Genomic DNA, 4,961 nt, shown 5'->3' with positions numbered 1-4,961 from the left:
TCTTTTTTTTTTGAGACAGGGTCTTGCTATGCAGTTCAGGCTGGCCTTAAGTTCACTTTGTAGCTCAAGCTGGTCTCGAACTCACAACGATCCTCCTGCCTCAGCCTCCCGAGTGCTGGGATTACAGGCGTGCACCACCCACTTGGCTTACATATATATACATATATATATGTATATATATGCCTCTTTAGGAATAAGAAATTTTTTTTTATCACAGTAATATGAAGGGGTAACAATTCCTTTTTGTTTTCTCCAAAGTAAGTGCCAAGAAGCAGGAAAATTAAATGTTTCCATATATATAGCACTCAGTTGTAAAAGAAACTTGTTGCTGTTAAAAGCAACAAAAGTATAAATTATTTACATATATTTAGCATTAGCGGTATGCCTAAGAGCAGCTTTTATCCAGGACAGACTAATGGCCCTGGGATAATTCCTGAGAAAATAAGCTACCTTCTGAAAACACACAGTATTACTGTAAATTAACAGTGCAATCTTTCTACCTAAAGGAGAACTTCACTTAAGAAGCCTGTGACATTTGAAGAAGCAGCAACACATTAGAATTAATTGGATAAGGCACAGTTTGACTATTGTAATAGCAAGTATAGTTGGATTGTCTCTTCCAGGTAAGTCTAAGATTGGAAGTAAAATATCATGAAGATTCACAATGCAAAGGACATAGTATAATCTAAGAATACAAGACTTAAATTTTTATTTAACATTGTTGATCATATGCTGATTACACACTGAAACACACTATAACATATGTTCAATAAATCATCACCAATAAAAAGAGAGTACTCACAAGATGCTGATAAATGTTAAAGATGCAGAAAGGAAATATGTAGATTCATTTTACTATTCTCTATGGTTTTGTGCACTCTCAGAATTTTCTACACTAAAGTTTAACAAAAGGAAAAAATAAATAATCTCTGAAGCCCCCGGTGTTCATTTGCCTCAGGAGTCTAATCTTAAATATTTAAAGATTCTTTTGAACAGCAGAGAGTCAAAGAGGAAAGCAGTAGAAATAAAAATATTTCAGTTGCCAAAAAAGCTGATTAAAAAACTCTTTTCAGATCCAAAATAAATAAATAGATAAATAAATAAATAAATGCAATAGCTGGTTTAACTTGTGATAATGTCTCTTTAGGGAGAAAGAGCTACTTGAGATAAAAAAAAATATGGAACAAAATCCTCTGCTTTGGCTGTCACAATGCTGTGACTGAAGTAGCTTACATAGCACGAGTCTAAATCATTTCAGCCACGGCTGCTGTCCTCAATAAAATAGTAGCATATAAAATATAGGGGGTCTTTATAACAGCTATTGTTAATTTCTTATCACCTTGTTTTGAAAATCTGTATCATCTTTATTATTTTTCTGTTTTTGACTTTGTGTTTGTTTTTTTGTTTTGTTTTGTTTTTGGTTTTTTCCTCTTTAAAATAAAATTTTTAAAAATATGCACGGTCTAGAATCTTATCAATCTGAAAACTGTGCCAATTTCTTTGTCCTCCAAAGCTAAGGTTTATATTCCTAAATTCTCAACATCTGCCAGTAACTGTGGAGACAAGAAAAACCTCGTTAGATGAAAACTAAAGACTCAACCAAGTTTTTATCTGCAGATTTGCTGATTTTTGTTCCACAATAGCACACTAATGGAACATAGACAAACTAGTTGTTTGTCTATGTTCAGGTCTTACATTCTCAGTTATTTTTTCACTCATAAGTAAACAGAATTATCAAGGTCTGGCTCTGCATAATTCAAAGCTAGCCAAAATAACAATAAATTGTAGGAAAATGGGACTATCGTGAGGAATAAATATGACCGTGAGAATAATAAGCTCACTATATGGAGCATCTGACGTATCCCAAGCATTTTTCAGAAATTGTCTCTGAGCTCTCCAACTGTCATCTGGATTGGTATTTAACAGCTCCGGTCCACATAGGAGAAGCAGGTTTAGGAGGTTGCCCCAGGTTATACAGGTAATAATTGCTGGGCAGGAAATGAGCAGCCTCTCTTTCTCTCTGTGACTCTATCTTCCCTACCACATTGACGCCCATAAAACAAAGAGGAAATTACCAAAGGATGAGTCCTTTCTATTAACTACAAATTTCTCTACTAAAGCCCTTGAAAGAGTGGCAGAAAATTGCCCATCAGGGTAAAATAGAAACAAACGCAGCCTCCACTTCTGCTTCCCTCCCTTCTCTTCCCCTCTTAATCATTCATAGTTGCTCAAAGTGCTGGAAGAATTTTTGCTCCTTGAATAAACAACCGGGAGGGAAACAATCCCCAGGCCATTTATTATCCCTATTTATGCAACATGCAACGTCAATTAAGTCCCCTAAACAATCACAAAGGTAGCTATTTAGTTATAATTTTGTTGAAATGTTAACAGACTTCTTTGTGTCATTTGCTTCATAAATGGAGAGACTGTATCGACAGTGAAACCATGCGGCAACCTGGCACTGGCCTGCATTTCATTAGGAACCCAGAGGCAGGGGACCTCGAGCGCATTTAAAATTCTGCATTTGAATTTTTATTACTTACGCTGACAATTCTCTAAACGCAAAGTCGTAAATCAGCAGGCAGTACTAGGGCGCCACCTGCTGGAATAACTGGCTGGCTTTGGCTGCCATGTTCCCACCAATTATAAATTCACTAAGTATTCAGTTATGAATTTGTCACACGCAGGCTCCTTTGCCATAAACACTAAAAAAAATCATAATAGACTTGGCAAGGACAAAGAGTATTAACAGCAAAGAAAGCAGAAGCCTGAGCTAGGAAAACATTAAACTGAACATTAAAATGCGTTTGAAATGGGAAAACACAAATTAACAGAGAGGTGAGATTAATGACTTTAGTGAGATGTTTGAAATTAGTTTATATTCTAGCTCATGGTTGGTTTATCTTTCACTTGTCAAAAATTTTCAAGCTAGCAGTTATTTTACGCAGATATGCTTCTTAAGTAGAAACTTATTAAATGAGAATATTTTTATCAACACTAAAAGTTTTTTAAAACTGCTAATATTGAAGGAAAAATTGGAGGTCTAAAAGTTTTTTCCTTTCCCCAGATGTCTAAGGCAATTACTTGGTAAGCTTTTCCTTTATTTTCAATGTTGTTAAATTGGAATTTTTAGCAAAAAGACCGTCATTGTCATAGTTTTCCAAACTTTATTTTTCAAAAATCTGAGACAAATAAACTTATCCATCTCCTGCCTTTGGTATGCATTGTGAAGACAAAAGAAATGTTCTTTGAAGAGGTCTTCATGTCACCAAAGAGTCAACATTCTAAATATCTCCAGCAACTGTGTCCAGCAAGGAAACATACTGAGAAAGACATTAAAGATTGATCTGAATGTGTAGTATCTCTGAAACACAACCTGGAGTTACTTTATTTCTTTGTTAGCAGTTTGTTCTTTTATCACTTTCTTAGCTCTTTAAAGAGCATAGGTAAGATGGCCTTTAACTAAGTTCTGGTTCATCAAGGCTGTGATTATAATTATTAACAGATATTCACCATGGTGGGTCCCTTGGGTGTACATGGGTAGTTCTGTGATTCTTTGTTGTACTGTACTGTTTCCAACTTTTAGAAAGTTTCCTTTGACTCACAAGGGGAAGTCATGACCTAAGTAGGGGCACTCAACATCCCAGCAAAAGCCTAAGGAGAGCTTCAGGTTTCTGCCAAGACCTGCCTGGGCTCTGCTGAGAAGACCAAACTCTTTAAAAGAGCAAAATGTTTTGCAATGTGTTCGTGTTACCTTATACTTATCATTATATCTACTTTATTTCTTCACAGAGTCTATAATCTCTGAATCATAAACTCCTTTTTAAAAAATAGAGTCAATAGTTGATATTACAGGAAATGGCAAGTTAGTTTCGGTTGAATAAATGATTGTTCAAGGGAAGTGAAACTCCTTAAATGACACAAAAATAACCTTATATTCATTTTATATTTCATGGGAGCCTAGGATTTTAATGCGAGAAAAGAAAATGATTTTGATTGAGACTATATGTTAGTAATTTTAATTCAAATATTCAAAGGATGTAACTGTCTTGGATACTTCTCAAAAATAATTTTGGAATAACTAATTTAATAAACACGTACACAAGCAAAACATGGCATTGAGTGTTCAGCATCCAGTCTACCGTCAGGGACTCTCAGGTTAATATGTGAATTAGACCATTCATATTTTTATAAAATCCTTGAACAAGCTTGGTTCTCTAAGAGCATAATCAGGGTTAGGAGACTCCATACAGTTAAAAATAGAGGCCCTCGCAGCATAAATCATCCAAGAGTAAGAATGAAAATGCTCCCGAGAGAAGGAAGAGCATATCTGAAGCCCCTCAGGCAGGGAAGGCTGCTGCAGGCTTACAGAGCTAAGGGTGCAGCTGCATGCCTGAACACAATCGGGAGCTTCTAAAGGATTTCAAACCGTCCATTTTATGACACTGAAAAATATTATTCTCGCCGCGTGGGAAGAGATAAGGACTGGGGAGGAGCGGAAATAGTAGGAGCCATTCAGAGCCCCACCCATGAGATTGCTGTGCCGGGAGCCAATGCGCAGGAAGTGTACATGGAGAAATGAAAGTAATTAAAAGATAGCTTGGGGGGCTGATAGTTTTTAATTCTTTATACATTCTAGATAGAAGCCTTTTGTCTGAGGGACAGTCAGCTAAAATTTTTTCCAAGTTTGTGGGTTTTCTTTTTACTCTGTTGCTAATTTCTTTAGATATGCAGAAACTTTTCAGTAGGATGAGATCCCAGTTGTTGATTCTTTCAAGTGTTTAAAACCCAATCCAAAAATGGGCAGCTGAGATGAATACACACTTCTCAGATAAGGAAATACAAATGGCAAGTAAATTCATGAGAAAATGTTCAACATCATTTGTCATTCGAGAAATGCAAATTAAAACAACATTGAGATTCCACCTGACCCCAGTAAGAATGGCTAGCATTAAGAAATC

General features: G+C 35.9%; 1 long non-coding RNA gene across 2 annotated transcripts in view; it reads left to right on the top strand.

Moving 5' to 3' along the window:
- Window positions 1–4,961, top strand: part of LOC102019974 — a 17,341-nt gene that overhangs the window by 4,962 nt on the left and 7,418 nt on the right. For both annotated transcript variants that reach the window (XR_262589.1, XR_001235956.1), the window contains exon 2: window positions 507–623. This is a non-coding gene — a long non-coding RNA (uncharacterized LOC102019974). The remainder of the gene's footprint in view (window positions 1–506; window positions 624–4,961) is intronic.

The sequence above is a fragment of the Chinchilla lanigera genome, unplaced genomic scaffold (assembly GCF_000276665.1).
Source record: "Chinchilla lanigera isolate Chin_1 unplaced genomic scaffold, ChiLan1.0 scaffold00050, whole genome shotgun sequence".
In the NCBI taxonomy this organism is placed as follows: Eukaryota; Metazoa; Chordata; class Mammalia; order Rodentia; family Chinchillidae; genus Chinchilla; species Chinchilla lanigera.
The sequence above is the reverse complement of the archived record's forward strand: the minus strand, read 5'-3'. Positions and strand labels throughout refer to the sequence as shown.